This window comes from Entelurus aequoreus, linkage group LG22 (genome assembly GCF_033978785.1).
Source record: "Entelurus aequoreus isolate RoL-2023_Sb linkage group LG22, RoL_Eaeq_v1.1, whole genome shotgun sequence".
Classification (NCBI taxonomy): Eukaryota; Metazoa; Chordata; class Actinopteri; order Syngnathiformes; family Syngnathidae; genus Entelurus; species Entelurus aequoreus.
In genome coordinates, this window is record NC_084752.1 from 45,073,849 (window position 1) to 45,092,364 (window position 18,516).

An 18,516-nucleotide genomic window follows, 5' to 3' on the forward strand; every position below is an offset into this window, starting at 1 on the left:
TTATCTAATCACCTATTTGGGTTAAAAATATTTTATGCAAACCAGTAATTATAGTCTGCAAATGATCGATCAATCAATCAATCAATCAATCAATCAATGTTTATTTATATAGCCCTAAATCACAAGTGTCTCAAAGGGCTGTACAAGCCACAACGACATCCTCGGTACAGAGCCCACATACGGCAAGGGAAACTCACACCAGTGGGACGTCAATGTGAATGACTATGAGAAACCTTGGAGAGGACCGCATATGTGGGTAACCCCCCCTCTAGGGGAGACCGAAAGCAATGGATGTCGAGTGGGTCTGACATAATATTGTGAAAGTCCAACACATCAGCGAAAGTCCAGTCCATAGTGGGGCCAGCAGGAACCATCCCGAGCGGAGACGGGTCAGCAGCGTAGAGATGTCCCCATCCGATGGACAGGCTAGCGGTCCACCCCGGGTTGGGAGCAGAGTAGAAAAGAAAAGAAAAGAAAAGAAACGGCAGATCAACTGGTCTAAAAAGGGAGTCTATTTAAAGGCTAGAGTATACAAATGAGTTTTAAGATGAGACTTAAATGCTTCTACTGAGGTAGCATCTCTAACTTTTACCGGGAGGGCATTCCATAGTATTGGAGCCCGAATAGAAAACGCTCTATAGCCCGCAGACTTTTTTTGGGCTCTGGGAATCACTAATAAGCTAATAAATGATGTGTTGTTGTTGAGTGTCGGTGCTGTCTAGAGCTCGGCAGAGTAACCGTGTAATACTCTTCCATATCAGTAGGTGGCAGCCGGTCGCTAATTGCTTTGTAGAGGTCGGAAACAGCGGGAGGCAGCGTGCAGGTAAAAAGGTCTATAACACTTAAACCAAAAATAAACAAAAAAGAAAGTAGCACATTTTATAGTCTGGAATTTACGGTTATTAAATGTGAGCAACAAATGCCTTGTGAATGCAGAACATTTTAATGCTCACGTTGTAGATGATGATGTGGAAGAATGTTAATCGCCTCTAAGAGGTCGGTCGAAATGCAAAAACAAACTATTTCTTAAAAGTCTGGTTGAGACACATTCATCTGTTGCCCTTAGGACAAGACAGCGTGCTGTTGTTCCACACTCCACCATCTTCAGCCCACCCAAAAAAGTGGTTATTTCCCGATCCTTTCTGAACCGGAGGTCAATATGAGATGGGAGTGTTTCAAAGTGTGAAATCAAGCAGCTGCCCGACAACAACGTTGAGCCCACCGCACTCCCCCAGCAGCGACAGAAAGTTGGCTTTTGGGGAGAGACAACGAGTAAAAGAATGAGTGAAAGAACGAGAGAGAGAGAGAGAGAGAGAGAGAGAGAGAGAGAGAGAGAGAGAGAGAGAGAGAGAGAGAGAGAGAGAATAATATTTCTAAGTAGATATAAACAGAAAAAGTGGATTTGGAGATGAAGTTCTGGGAAAAGAACAGATGTGCATACAGGCAATCCAGCTGTGGGACACTTGATAACTGTGAGACGTGTTTGAAAGCGGGGTTAAGCAAGGAGGAATTGACAAATGTGAGGCATTCCATTTGTTAGGAAGACAGGGTGAGGATTTGGGATCAGCGTTTCATGAAATGTTGAGGTGGCAGAAAGACCTGGGCAAAATGGACATTACCGCTGACTGATAGAGAAAGCATGCCAGTTACTCATTAGCTGCCTTGATCAGATCAGCACTTGAGGAGGCAGAACTAGGGCTGGGCGATATTAAGATATATGGCGGGTTTGTCTATACAGACTATATGGTGATATTGGAGTATACGTTCTCACACAGTTGTTGTCTTGTCTCTCCATCTCACAGAGACATAAAACAATCGCACCTTCTTACATACGTCACATACTGTCACGCGTGCAACGTCACACCTTTTCACGGAGCAGAGAGGTAGCGACAGGGGTAACGTTAGCTGTGGTGCTAACGGAGTGGTGCGAGTGGTAATACGAGAGAGAGAAGGTGCGAATCTTGAAGGAAGAATAATTAATAACCCAAGAAAAACAGCAGGGGGTCCATCGTCTGGCGGTGGTTTGGCTTCAAGCGGGAAGATGTTGAACAGACAACCGTAATATGTCAAGTATGCGGCAAAAGTGTTGCTACTTAAAGTAGCAGCACTGCTAATTTGTAGCATCATTTGAAAAGTCACCCGCTAGAGAATGAAGAGTGCTTGAAACTCTGCATGTCAACCATTTCCACATCAACACCGTATGAAACAAATAGTCAACAACAGAAGGAGATAACGTCCGCAGGAACCTACCACATAGTGAAGGACATACACTATTTGGTTTCCTATTATGCAGCTCTTTTTTGTTTGACACTTATTGAAATATCTTGCGACATCATGCACAAAAGTGCACTTTATTTGTTTTAAACTATTGTAGTGGCGTTCTGTACAAAAAGTGCTCTTTAATTTAGTGTTCTTTTGATATGTCATCTTAGTGACATCATGCACAAAAGTGCACTCATAGCTTGTTTTAAAATGTCTCTGACAATCTTGCACTTTCTGTTTTGAAATGACATGAATGTTTGTGCCACTGCTTAATAACTGTTTCATAAATACACTTTTGCTAAATTGACTTAGTTGTGATTTCCCTCTCTGCATGAAAGCTTAAAATGAGCATATACTGTATTAATGCAGTATGAAGAAGAATGTTTTAATGTAGACACATAGAATCATCATACTGCTGTGATTATATGCATCAAGTGTTCATTCAAGGTTAAGGCAAAATATCCACATATATATGGTGTATCGTGACATGGACTAAACATATCCACATATATATGGTGTATCGTGACATGGACTAAACATATCCACATATATATGGTGTATGGTGACATGGACTAAACATATCCACATATATATGGTGTATGGTGACATGGACTAAACATATCCACATATATATGGTGTATGGTGACATGGACTAAACATATCCACATATATATGGTGTATGGTGACATGGACTAAACATATCCACATATATATGGTGTATCGTGACATGGACTAAACATATCCACATATATATGGTGTATGGTGACATGGACTAAACATATCCACATATATATGGTGTATCGTGACATGGCCTAAACATATCCACATATATATGGTGTATCGTGACATGGACTAAACATATCCACATATATATGGTGTATGGTGACATGGACTAAACATATCCACATATATATGGTGTATCGTGACATGGCCTAAACATATCCACATATATATGGTGTATCGTGACATGGACTAAACATATCCACATATATATGGTGTATCGTGACATGGACTAAACATATCCACATATATATGGTGTATGGTGACATGGACTAAACATATCCACATATATATGGTGTATCGTGACATGGCCTAAACATATCCACATATATATGGTGTATCGTGACATGGACTAAACATATCCACATATATATGGTGTATCGTGACATGGACTAAACATATCCACATATATATGGTGTATCGTGACATGGCCTAAACATATCCACATATATATGGTGTATCGTGACATGGCCTAAACATATCCACATATATATGGTGTATCGTGACATGGACTAAACATATCCACATATATATGGTGTATCGTGACATGGACTAAACATATCCACATATATATGGTGTATCGTGACATGGACTAAACATATCCACATATATATGGTGTATCGTGACATGGCCTAAACATATCCACATATATATGGTGTATCGTGACATGGACTAAACATATCCACATATATATGGTGTATCGTGACATGGCCTAAACATATCCACATATATATGGTGTATCGTGACATGGACTAAACATATCCACATATATATGGTGTATCGTGACATGGACTAAACATATCCACATATATATGTTGTATCGTGACATGGACTAAACATATCCACATATATATGGTGTATCGTGACATGGCCTAAAAATATCCACATATTAATAAAAGGCCATATCGCCCAGCCCTAATTGAAATCATTATTATTTTCTATGTTATGTAAAACACATTTGTATTGCCCTTTCTATTTTAAACAAACAGTATGTGAACTGGGCTTTCATTTCAAAATGAAACTTCAAAAAAATCATTCATCAGTTCTAAAAAAAAAATGTACAAAAGACAAACGCTGTCTATCTGCGGTGAGGTGGCGACTTGTCCAGGGTGTACCCCGCCATCCGCCCGAGTGCAGCTGGGATAGGCTCCGGCACCCCCGCGACCCCGAAAGGGACAAGTGGTAGTAAATGGATGGATGGATGGTAAGAGCTAACTACAAATAAACATGTCATTGCAGAGTGGGATCATAAAGTGCAAACAAGTGGACAAATAAAAGGAATAGGGTGTACTGCTCACAGTCTTTGCCAAATAAAACCTTATTACATACATTATTTATGCGTGTCTTTGAGAGGTGAATGGATACAGGGTCCCTCGGTGCACTGTTGATGTTACGTCGTGGGCAAACGATGGCAGTTGAGGAAAGAAGGGAGATGTTTTTAATGCTTAACCTGTCACGGCAACTCAATCATTGTTTGAATGTGCACACTAAAGTAGCTTTGTTCTGCCACTTGTTGGTTTATTATACACGCAGGAGCATTTCCGGGTTTGCGGGAACGAGCGGGAGAATGCCTAAAGAACGGCGATGGGTGCGGGCGTTAAAATGTGGGTCACTCTACGGGAGAGAGTAGAGTGCGTATGTCCGTACGCACATAAACCTGGCGTGCGCACTTTTTTACGACAAAGTGGAGATGTGTCAAGAGTAGGCTTGCAAAATTCCGGGAATATTCAAAGTTGGAAACTTTCCATGGGAATTAACGGGAATTAATGGGAAATTCATGAAAATAAACATTGAATGCAACATGCTAGGTCTTGCAGCATGATTATTAGCTAAAACAACCTGATTTCATGCAAATTCAGTAGAATTTCAACCCTGCACAGTGCATTCCTCCATCACATGCACAGATAATTGCCAGCATGCTACACACTACAGCAGGGCTATTGAGGCCACACTAGTATTTGAGCCCAAGGACTTCATCCAGTCAGGTAAGTGTTGATGATATAACTGGGGTAAATATATTTGATATATGGTGTAATTGCTTGTTACTATATTTCTCCGTTAGCTGTGATGCTAATTTTCTCTATGTTAAATCCCATTCATTTATGCTAACAACGTTAGCGATCCGAATTTACCTTTTTTTGTGATCTGTAAAGTTCAACTATCCATCCATCCATCCATCCATTTCCTACCGCTTATTCCCTTCGGAGTCGCGGGGGGCGCTGGAGCCTAGCTCAGCTACAATCGGGCAGAAGGCGGGGTACACCCTGGACAAGTCGCCACCTCATCACAGATAGACAGACAACATTCACACTCACATTCAAACACTAGGGCCAATTTTAGTGTTGCCAATCAACCTATCCCCAGGTGCATGTCTTTGGAAGTGGGAGGAAGCCGGAGTACCCGGAGGGAACCCACGCAGTCACGGGGAGGACATGCAAACTCCACACAGAAAGATCCCGAGCCCGGGATTGAACTCAGGACTACTCAGGACCTTCGTATTGTGAGGCAGACGCACTAACCCAGACCTGGGCATTCTGCGGCCCGCGGGCCACATCCGGCCCTTTGTGCATCCCTGTCCGGCCCACGTGAGGCCAATCATAAATTACAAAATAAATTTAAAAAAGTATCTATCGCGACTGTGCAATACAACGGTGCTGCTTTTGTTTTGAAAGGCGTTATTTGTATTACTTCCGTGTGGACGTATGCTCGTGCGCGATTGTGAGTGAATGTGAACAGCAGCAATCACAAATTACAAAATAAATTTAAAAAAAACATCTATGTCGTGCGTGCAATACAATTGTGCTGCTTTTATTTTGAAAATTGTTATTTATGGGCGTATGTCCGTGTGTAACCTGTGAGTGAAGGTGCACAGCGACAAATGATGTCCGGTTATCCCAGAGACGCTAAAAAAAGAAAAGTTGATGACGAATGGCGTGTTTTCAACAAGAAATGGACTGCCAAGTATTTCTTTACAGAAATTAAAGGTAAAGCCGTGTGCTTAATTTGTGGTACACATGTTGATGTGTTTAAAGAATATAGTGTAACGACCTGCTGAAGTTGATGTGTTCTTGAGTTGCGGAAATGAGGAGTGAGGGTAGACGTGCGTGTGGAAGGAACGAGATAAGTTGAGCTGTGTTAGTATAGGTTGCTCAATAAATGTTTAAAAAGAGCGTCAGACTTGGTGTGCATTTCTTCTGGACGCTACAATTGGTGTCAGAAGTAAAACTTTGCGCATACTGCCGCTGCTTGTGTGCTCAGCCTGCTACGTCATCGGGAGGTACGTGCCACGTGAGGAGCTCGTCGCAAAGAGAGAAAGAGAGGGAGGAAGGAGAGAGGCAGCGTCTACAGGTGCAGCGCACGCTGCTTGGCATGGGGGAATTCCGCCCTCAATGAAGACTCCAAGGTTTGATGGCAAGACGAACTGGGAGGCATTTCATCCCACTTCTGACACCAATTGTAGCGTCCAGAAGAAGTGCACACCAAGTCTGACGCTCTTTTTAAACTTTTATTGAGCAACCTATACTAACACAGCTCAACTTATCTCGTTCTTTCCACACGCACGTCTATCCTCACTCCTCATTTCCGCAACAGCAACGCTTCCTCCTTCTTCGCCAATCACCTTACAGGCGTGCTACGTTCACAACAAAGAGGATGCAGGATAAAGTGACAGAAATTGAAATTTTTGCATTGTATTATACATCAGGAAGTGTTGTGTAAGAAAGTGTTAAAAATAAAACCATCAAAAGCCATCTGCTTTTGTATAAAGATAAGTTAGGTTAATTGAAAATATTATTATTATTATTATTATTTATCTCACGGTATATCAAAAATAATTTAAGCAAAATTTAATTGAAATATTGTCGGTGTGGCCCTCCAGCAGTGCTCGGGCTGCTCATGCGGCCCCCGGTAAAAATGAATTGCCCACCCCTGCACTAACCCCTCTGCCACCGTGCTGCCCTTAAAGTTCAACTAGCAAATAATCAAAAGGTGTAGTTTCCTCTGCCTTCTGTTCTGCTAGTCATTCTGTTGTCATACAAGAATGTAGGTTATAGTTTGATTTAGCATGCTGATTGAGTGTTAATTTATTCATCTAGCCTATTTCTATTCATTTGTCCATCAGTCAAATATTTTTAAAGACTACTCCAACTGTTTAGCTGACTATTTATATCTGTGTGTGGCATTGCATTAGTGTTTTACGTGAATAAATCAATACAAACAGAATAATGCCACATGCACCATCTGATGTGTGGAGACATTTCACCCCAACCAATGTAGGTGGAAAGGCGGTGTACATTTGCAAATACTGTGCAAAGAGCTACGTCAAAAATGCCACAAAGATGCAGCAGCAAATAGACAAGGGCCCAATAATATATCATTATTGTAATTCCCCATTTATTCCCATATATTCATATTAATTCCCATGGACGGTGTCCAACTTTGAATAATCAAAAAATGGCCAATATTTCCAAACTTCCCGAGCTTAACTTCCCGTGGTAAATTTCCGGAAAGTTTCCGGAAATTTACCGAAAACTTTCCACCCCTTTGCAACCCTAGTCGAGAGTGAACTGAAGGTGGAAATGTGCGGTGCCTCACGCCAACTTCACGTCTGTCGTACGCACATTTCACATTGATGCTGGGTAACTGTTTAAATACAGAAATGTCTCACACTTACTCCTTAGAACAGGCCTGGGCAATTATTTTGACTCGGGGGGCCAAATTTAGAGGAAAAATGTGTCTAGGGGCCGGTTTATCTGATTTTTAGGAACACTAATACAAAACCTCACAATAATGTCTGGCTGAATGCTAAAAACGTTATGACAGACCGTCTTAAAAAACAGAATGACATTTTAAATGTTTTTACTGAATGAGACACCCAGAATGTACATGAAAATAAAGAATGTGGGATTTACAATATTAACTATGAACGATAAAACACGGAATATTGACAACGTATGAACGTCACACACCCTCTCCATCCACATATTATACAATCAAGCGAAACGCAACAAAAATGCAACAAACAGCGAATATGAACGTGAAAACAAACAAAAAAACACCTACAATCTGATGTATCTGATACATCACTAAGCTTTAGAACTTTGTTGTAAAAATCTCTTTCCATGTCTGTCCCTGACACCCACATTTCAGGCCACTCTAGAAACACTCTGTGGAAACGCTCCCCACCCACACTGCTTGGTGCCTGGTCTGAGCTGCTGTGACTTAGATGACCATAGTAACTAATTAGATGACCTTAGTAACTAGTACATCAGGCAAAAGCGCAGATTCCAACCATTGAAATACGTAGTATAGTTGAGGACTTACGGTCATTAGAAAACATGACTGCATATCATAATGGCAGCTACACTTTCCATCTTAAAGATCAAAAAAAAATATTTGGGAATGTCCGGCGGGCCGGATTGAAAAGCTTAACGGGCCGCATGTGGCCCCCAGGCCTTAATTTGCCCAGATCTGCCTTGGAATAGATTGATGTGCACATCAGAGACATATGATCAATGAACACACCCCACAAATGGATATAAAAGCATAGGCAAAGTGGTGCAAAAAACCACATTAAAGTATCGGCATGTTAGCCATGTATAATAAATTCCCGTACAAGGCAGCTGAACAGGCCGGGATTAAAGGCCTACTGAAACCTACTACTAGCGACCACGCAGTCTGATAGTTTATATATCAATGATGAAATCTTAACATTGCAACACATGCCAATACGGCCGGGTTAACGTATAAAGTGACTTTTAAAACTTCGCGGTATGATGACGTATGCGTGTGACGAAGTCAGAGTAACGGAAGTTATGGTACCCGTAGAATCCTATACAAAAAGCTCTGTTTTCATTTCATAATTCCACAGTATTTTGGACATCTTTTGCAATTTGTTTAATGAACAATGAAGGCTGCAAAGAAGACAGTTGTAGGTGGGATCGGTGTATTAGCAGCGGACTACAGCAACACAACCAGGAGGACTTTGTTGGAGCGCTAGCCGCGCTAGCCGCCGACCTCACCTTGACTTCCTACGTCTCCGGGCCGCCAAACGCATCGGGTGAAGTCCTTCGTCCTTCTGCCGATCGCTGGAACGCAGGTGAGCACGGGTGTTGATGAGTAGATGAGGGCTGGCTGGCGTAGGTGGAGAGCTAATGTTTTTAGCATAGCTCTGTGAGGTCCCGTTGCTAAGTTGCTAAGTTAGCTTCAATGGCGTCCTTAGCACAGCATTGTTAACCTTCGCCAGCCTGGAAAGCATTAACCGTGTATTTACATGTCCACGGTTTAATAGTATTGTTGATTTTCTATCCATCCTTCCTTCTATCCTTTATTTTTTTGTTTCTATATGCAGTTAAAGCACGATGCTATCACGTTAGCTCGTAGCTAAAGCATTTCGCCGATGTATTGTCGTGGAGATAAAAGGCACTGAATGTCCATTTTGCGTTCTCGACTCTCATTTTCAAGAGGATATAGTATCCGAGGTGGTTTAAAATACAAATCTGTGATCCACAATAAAAAAAGGAGAGTGTGGAATCCAATGAGCCAGCTTGTACCTAAGTTACGGTCAGAGCGAAAAAAGATAAGTCCATCACTGTCTCTCAAGTCCTTCACTGTAACGTTCCTCATCTACGAATCTTTCATCCTCGCTCAAATTAATGGGGTAATCATCACTTTCTCGGTCCGAATCTCTCTCGCTCCATTGTAAACAACGGGGAATTGTGAGGAATACTAGCTCCTGTGACGTCACGCTACTTCCGGTACAGGCAAGGCTTTTTTTTTATCAGCGAGCAAAAGTTGCGAACTTTATCGTCGATTTTCTCTATTAAATCCTTTTAGCAAAAATATGGCAATATCGCGAAATGATCAAGTGTGACACATAGAATGGATCTGCTATTCCCGTTTAAATAAAAAAAAATAATTTCAGTAGGCCTTTAAAACACAATTTGAAGCAACAGCAGGTTTACCTAATGTAATCGACTGCACACACACATTGCTAGCCATCATATAACCAATATGTTAACAGAAAACATTTGTATTCGATCAATGTGCAGATCATATGTGCAGTAACACTGTAGCAATGTACACTACAGACTACAAACTGGCATTATGCGCCATTTGAGGTACATTTATTTACGGAATCATCCAAATATGAATCCCTGTGAGGCACATTGAGCATATTCGCCCTCCATAATTTGTTATGCCATCTTTACAGTATCACTACTAGTCAGTGGTTAAACTGAGTGACGTGCTGTTTTTTTCTGGTTAAACTACATCTTAAGGTCTTTCAAACAAGCACGTGATTGTCTCTGTGTGCAAAGTATACTCATGTTAAAAAGACGCGTGTGAAATAGTAAACCACACCTTTTCCCCGGCGCATGCAGTGGTGCACTGACGAGCAACAATAGTGGAATAGAGAACATTTACTGTATACACTCCAGCAAGAAAGTCTTCTTTTATGCCGTCTTGCTCATTACTTTTGTGCTTTCTGACTGCGCTGAGTGTGGGAACTCAGGCACATGGCTAATTTAAATACGATTTGTGTATTTAAAGGGGAACGGCACTTTTTGGGACTTTTGTCTATCATTCACAATCTTTATGTTAGACAAGAACACATATGTTTTTCTTTTTTTATGCATTTTAACTCATAAATAAACGCTACCAAAAGTCAGCTGACAATAGAGCTAATGGGAGTCACTCTATTCCACCTATAAAAAGCTCTGTAAAAAACATCCAAAAGCCCCCATCATTGTCTTATAAACACATATGTATATATGTAATGTAGTAACATGGAATATTTACATATTTTGTTCATTTTAAGCATACGGTGGTGTATTAATCACAAGGTTCCCTATTTCCTTCTACAACAACAACACCACTAATCATGGCAGACTTCATGAGAGACAAAAAAAAACTACTTTGGGACAAATGATGATCCAGAACCTTGTTTTTGAGCCTGAATATAGGGCTTTAGAAGATTTGTGCTAAACAGATCCAGCTCTAGTGAAACTCGAAGCAACCTGTAGCAGTATTGCTAAGTGCTGAACAAGATATACAAACTATAAAGATAATATAACAATCACTTACTGTACAAAGTCTGCACTCACTGGGATGCCGACTGATAGGATGTTTATATCTTCCCGTTTAGCTGAATCCTCACAAAGGGTAAAACGCGTCTTTTTGTGTCTTTCTCGCCATCTTTGGTTCGAAGTTGAATGTCTAAGTTGACCAAGTTCTCGGTTTATGTCCACAACCTGCTACTATCCAGGTGAGAGGCATGATTTAATCTAGAATTAACTTTCACCAGCTCAGAGGCGATACAGCAGTATGTCAATACTCTGGCAGCATAAGCTAATAAGCGCTCTGTGATTAAGGCGCCACTAAAAAATAGATTGTCAGCGTTAGCACTTATGGTAACAATATTGCTAATACTTGGTTAGTATTCAGGTGTAAAGAGTTTTGTTGGCAGTTTTTAGATGTTTTTTCAGAGGGCTTATAAGAGGAATGATTAGATACATTGTTAGCCACCTTGTATATGCCCTAAGGCAGGGGTCACCAACCTGTTTGAAACCAAGAGCTACTTCTTGGGTACTGATTAATGCGAAGGGCTACCAGTTTGATACACACTTAAATAAATTGCCAGAAATAGCCAATTTGCTCAATTTACCTTTAACTCTGTTATTATTAATAAATAATGATATTTACACTTAATTAAACGGTTTAAAAGAGGAGAAAACACGAAACAAATGACAATTAAATTTTGAAACATAGTTTATCTTCAATTTCGACTCTTTAAAATTCAAAATTCAACCGAAAAAAAGAAGAGAAAAACTAGCTAATTCGAATCTTTTTGAAAAAATTAAAAAAATAATTTATGGAACATCATTAGTAATTTTTCCTGATTAAGATTAATTTTAGAATTTTGATGACATGTTTTAAATAGGTTAAAATCCAATCTGCACTTTGTTAGAATATATAACAAATTGGACCAAGCTATATTTCTAACAAAGACAAATCATTATTTCTTCTAGATTTTCCAGAACAAAAATTTTAAAAGAAATTCAAAAGACTTTGAAATAAGATTTAAATTTGATTCTACAGATTTTCTAGATTTGCCAGAATAATTTTTTTGAATTTTAATCATAATAAGTTTGAAGAAATATTTCACAAATATTCTTCGTCGAAAAAACAGAAGCTAAAATGAAGAATAAAATTAAAATGTATTTATTATTCTTTACAATAAAAAAATTACATTTACTTGAACATTGATTTAAATTGTCAGGAAAGAAGAGGAAAGAATTTAAAAGGTAAAAAGGTATATGTGTTTAAAAATCCTAAAATCATTTTTAAGGTTGTATTTTTTCTCTAAAATTGTCTTTCTGAAAGTTATAAGAAGCAAAGTAAAAAAATGTATGAATTTATTTAAACAAGTGAAGACCAAGTCTTTAAAATATTTTCTTCGATTTTCAAATTCTATTTGAGTTTTGTCTCTCTTAGAATTAAAAATGTCGGGCAAAGCGAGACCAGCTTGCTAGTAAATAAATACAATTTAAAAAATAGAGGCAGCTCACTGGTAAGTGCTGCTATTTGAGCTATTTTTAGAACAGGCCAGCGGGCTACTCATCTGGTCCTTACGGGCTACCTGGTGCCCGCGGGCACCGCGTTGGTGACCCCTGCCCTAAGGACTAAGAATACATAATAAAAAGAAAAATACATAGGGATTGTGAATGATAAGCAAAAATGTTTTTAAAAAGTGCAGTTACCCTTTAAATTACGGTGTGGACGGAGTGGCCCCGGAGTGCGCTCAATTTCACGAACAAAAAAAATGTTCTGGGATTATTGCCTGTGCACATCTGAATTTTTTTTATTTGTTTTCTAGATTTGAGTGTACACCATGTTTTAGTAGAAAAACCACACGAGTGTTAACGCATGAAGCTCCTGGTCTTATTAGAGGCGCTATCTACAAGAAGCGGGCGTTAAAACCCTGAGGGATAGGAAGCACGGCGGACCGGAGTTGCTGCTGCTGCTTGCTGCCATGGAAACCCGTGTAACCCAAACGGCTGCCAAAGGCGGCGTGGCAATTTCCTGACCTTGAAATTTGCTTTTGCTTGTCTGGCAAGGACACGCAAGTGAGAGGAGAAGCGCAGATAAAAAGGCTTAATTAATGAATAATGCAAGGATATGAATAAGAGAGGTGCCACAAGACTGTAGATGGACTTGTGAACAGATCTTTTTACAGCAACTGCTTCTACATGGCCCCTTGGGGGACTGAGGGGGGGAATAATTGGATAACAAAAAGCGAAAAAAGTAAATCAGCAGTGGGGTTTTTTTGGTTCTTTGCTCCCTTTTCTCGCTGCCCAAAGGATTATCCCCTCTAATAGACTTAAAGGCACTTTAACTGATCTCCCAGCTGTCTGCCTCCCCAGCGAGAAGCCATCCAGGTCAGGTCTGAGGAAAAATATCCGACAACGGCGGCGTAACACATTCCAAAAGTGCCTTAGACCTTAGGAACAATTGGACCGATTGTTCATCACGGCACGAGAGTCAGGTCTTCCTTTTAGTATTTAACACAGCTCCCGTTTTAGCTAGACAATTGTGTGCGTCCAACGTAACTGCTTTAGGTTTGATAATCAGTAAATAATTCATCCGAAGAGTGCCAAGGAATGTGGGTCAGGAGACTGATCTGCATATTTCGAAGCAAGGAAACCTCTAGCCTAGAACGTCAAGTGCTGCGCTGTGGCTTTAGCTCATTCTGGTTGAAGCGTTTGTAGAGCCTATGGAGGTTCAGACATGACAATAGCCTGCCACTGATTGGATATTCTGAGGATTCACACGGATTTAATACAGAATGAGCTTGCTACTTACCCTTTAAAAGGTAACCTATTACACAGGTCACATTTGATGATGTCACAACAATAAAACCTGAGAAAAGTCTGTCATCCAATACCCAGTTGTGTCTTTTTGTGACAAATAAAAATCTTCCTTCCTCATGGACAAGATAAAACCTCTGACCGGCCCCGACCGAGATGAACCTGCCTTTGTAAACGCAGAGAACAGCTTTGTTAAAAAAATTGAAATAATTGTTTTCCTAGGGTAAACTGGATAACACACTGACAAAGCTTAACCTATTCTTACTATAACAATCTACAAGGTTAATATAGGTTGCTTCTCTTTCTTCTCCTCCATCTTTCTGCATTCTTTTGCATCTCTAGTTATTGTTACGTATATGTATTGTTGCATTTGAACAACTGTATTGTTGATAATAGAGGTAAAATATTGGTATTGTTCATTATCAATAGCACTATTTCTATTGGTATTTGTATTGCTGTAGTGTAATAATGCTCATTGTCATTTCTGTATCATTATTTATTTCGCTAACTGCTTCTTTGCTATCACTTTTACCATCATATTTGTACATATCCTATTTGCGGATGTTGCTTATCTTGTGTGATGACTGTATTATGATGATAGTATATATATCTGATAGTATATATCTGTATCATGAATCAATTTAAGTGGACCCCGACTTAAACATGTTGAAAAACTTATTCAGGTGTTACCATTTAGTGGTCAATTGTACGGAATATGTACTTCACTGTGCAACCTACTAATAAAAGTCTCAATCAATCAATCAAAATGCTCTATTGTTGTTGTTATATTTTCTGTTGTTTTTGTCTCTCTGTCTTATCCCCTTCTCATCCCCACAATTCCCCCCTCTGTCTTCTTTTTTTTCCTCTTTCTATCCCCTCCTGCTCTGGCCCGGCTGCATCAAATGATAACATACCGTATTTCCTTGAATTGGCGCCGGGAATATAGTATTCGCCTGTCTAGAATTACAGCCGGGTCAAACTCGTTTCGCAAAATAATTAGCGCATGCTTGGCACTTCCGCCGGGTCAAATATGAGTCATTAAATGACTCCCGCCTCCTGGTGGTAGAGGGCGCTAGTGATCCTTCTTGCGACTACCAGTACTGCAGGAGACCGGTACTGCAGAAGAAGACAACAAGCAGCAAGCATGAGCAGCGATTGTTTGCTTGCACTTTTAACATGGAGGATTACATATCTAAAATAAAACAGTTTTCTAAACTGGACTTTCAATCGAAGCAGGAGGTAATAATTAAAGGAATATCTCCAGAGACTTTTAAAACTTAAGAAAGATAAGAAAGACTGCCTTTGATCAGAAGCAGCTGCACATGGACCCATTTACAAGTAAAGGTAAGATCATAATAACGTTTTTTTTATTAAATGTGCTTTTCATGATAAGGTAAGCGCCGGAGTGAGAAGAGGTTTTAAAATAATTAGCGCATGCTTGCCCATTCCGCATGGTTTTGGTAACCGCAGGAGTGAGAAGAGGTTTTAAATTAATTAGCGCCCCTGCGGCTATTCAAGGAAATACGGTAAATACATTTAATAAAGTCAAATACAAAGAAGGCAACAAGAGAAGTATCCCACACTTCTCTTTTGTAAAGTAAATCTGAACAGCCGACATAGGAATCTACATCAACTATATGATTTGCCTGAGAAACTGGACAGGACAAAAAATAAAAAATAAAATAAAAAATTGAAATAAAACAGGCTTCTTAAACCAGAGTTCTGCCATCTGTCTGTCAGCCAGCTAGAGACATGAGTCTATCAACACCGAAGAGTCAGTTTGCCCAATGTGCGCAAATACTACTAACGTGCACACCCACCTGAAGCACAAGCACCCGACAGTCCACACTCACTTTGTGTTTGGAGTGCAAAACAGTGCAAAACAGTGCCAAACAGTGCGCGCTCACAGACATTAGGGTTAAATATCTCGCCAAAGGCATGCTGTCAGGTATTACTGTTGAAAAACTAGCATTTCTACAAGTGCTGCAAAAGTTTGACAGACATTCGTCATGTTGTCATGTCATGTTGGTATTTCCTGCCTCGGAATCTGCCAGACTTAAGTTTTTTTCCATATGACCTGTTGATACATCTGCTTATGCTGTAGTGTTTATTTTGTTACTCTGCGCATTTTGTTTCAAAAGGTCCTAATTTGATTGTCGGTTAGGTACACCTCCACCTCTGCCTACATGTTCAATATTGAAGTGCAACTTTGTCAATACTTTATGCAGCCATTTTATTTAATGTTTTGCTTGTGTATATTTGAGGGGCCCCCTTAACATGTGCAAAACTTTGCTAACAAAGTAAATTTGACGTTATTGTTCCAACTTTGAGATTTAAGAGTTTACATTTCAATTACAGTCTTAAAATATATGAGAAATACAAGTTACCGTATTTTCCGCACCATAAGCCGCACCTAAAAACCACAAATTTTCTCAAAAGCTGACAGTGCGGCTTATAACCCGGTGCGCTTTATATATGGATTAATATTCATATTTATTTTCATAAAGTTTAGGTCTCGCAACTACGGTAAACAGCCGCCATCTTTTTTCCCCGTAGAAGAGGAAGTGCTGCTTCTTCTACGGTAAGCAACCGCCCCCATAGAAGAGGAAGCGCTTCTTCTTCTACTGTAAGCAACCGCCAAGGTGAGCACCCGCCCCCGTAGAAGAAGAAGCACGCGGATATTTCATTTCATTTGTGTGTTTCTGTAAAGACCACAAAATGGCTCCTACTAAGAGACACGCGTACAAGGTTCCACTGACTTTTGATATTCCTGTGAACCGCACTGTGGATACAACGGGAGCACGTACGGTGAATATCCGTTAGCTTGCCATGCTAACGGCCAGAAACTTCCACCCATGGTGATATTCAAAAGGAAGACCTTGCCAAAAGAGAACTTTCCAGCCGGCGTCATCATAAAAGCTAACTCGAAGGGATGGATGGATGAACAAAAGATGAGCAAAGAGACCGGGTGACTTTTTTCACGCAGCTCCGTCCCTGTTGATCTACGACTGCATGCGCGTCCACATCACAGATGGTGTCAAAAAACAAGTGAAGCACACCGAAGAAGAAGAAGAATTCGGGGGATTTGTGGATGAGTAATAACTTCAGAACGTGAGCTTTAAATGTTTATTTTGTGTGTTGTGTGACATTAACGTTCGAGCAACTTTGAGTTATTGATGTTGCTATTGCTCTGCACTATTTTGAGTGTTACTATTTTTGTGATTGCACATTTGCACATTACATTTTGGGAGTGAACAGAGTTGTTAGAACGCTGGTTTGTAATATATTATTAAAGTTTGACTGACCTATCTGACTGTTTTTTTGACATTCCCTTTAGCGCAGCGTAGGTGCGGCTAATAACACGGGGCGGCTAACAGGTAAACAAAGTTTTGAAATATGCCATTCATTGAAAGTGCGGCTAATAACACAGGGCGGCTTATGGTGCGGAAAATACGGTAATTGCATATGAAATGATTGGTTAATTTGGTCTCAAAAAATATAAAGGCAATAATATGGTTTATGAGCAATAATTTGTAGGTCAATATATCATCGAGCAAAAATGTTTATCGGCCCAGGCTTAGAATTAGGCCTCTTTCATATGTGGATATGAATCAGGGGCCGTACTTATCAAGCTTCTTAGAGTGCCATTTTACACTTAAGTCCTGAGAATTTGCGAAATTTAGTCCTACTCTCAAACTTAAGAATAAAAGCTTTTTATCAACGTTCTTAAGTCTAAGAATCACTCCTACTCTCCACGATATTTAAGAGACCTTCAGAGGTGTCTTAAGTGGTTAGAAGTTGCCAGCAGGGGATGGCACTGAGGCGAGAGAGACGTGCGCGAACGTTCAAGGAACGGAACAATGTTTTGTTTTTTTTTATGACGAGCAGCTGATCAAACGGTATCGTTTAGACAGAGCGGATATTATTTTTGTCACAGATTTAATACTTTTCGATTCCTTGTTGATTTCTGCATGTGGCTGCAGTGGGCTAGTATAGATAGAGCCACCCACACCAGTTTCAAATTAGTTGCCTAATTAATGAATTGGAAAGAAAATGTTATGACAGTAGCGTATGTGTGTGGCCGTGAGGTGAGTGACGTCAGTGAGTGTGTGGGCGATAGAAGAGAGGGAGCGGTAGCGTGAGTGCCGGCGGGGACTAGTTTGTTTTGTATTATTTTGTAGTTTATTGTCAAAATATACACTCCCATTGTCCACTTAAATATTTCCAAGATATTTCTTTATTCTTAGACAACGGATTCCCTTCCGTGATTGGTCATTTCTATGGACACAGAAATGACGTCACCTAAAATTCCGTTTACGGCACATAGTAATGTCGTAATTCAGCTCTGAGTGTGACACTTAAGATTCAGTCCTACACTTCGCTGAAAGTGTGAGTAAGACGCTTGATAACTAACTTTTAAGTGCAGCTTTCAGCGAAGAATTTATTTACTCTTAAGTCAACTCTTAGCAGACTTCTTAGGAGTAATTCTAAGAAGCTTGATAAGTACGGCCCCAGATATGTATGCGATGCGACTGCAGCGTCACAATTATTCACCAAATTAGACGGTTACAAAATAACTAGCAGAAAACAGGTGAAAATAATATGTGTT

General features: G+C 40.0%; 1 protein-coding gene across 3 annotated transcripts in view; it reads right to left on the bottom strand.

Annotated features, from left to right (window-relative positions):
* The window catches only part of LOC133639513 (cilia- and flagella-associated protein 251-like), a 125,495-nt gene that overhangs the window by 94,186 nt on the left and 12,793 nt on the right, over positions 1-18,516 (bottom strand). The window lies entirely within an intron of this gene.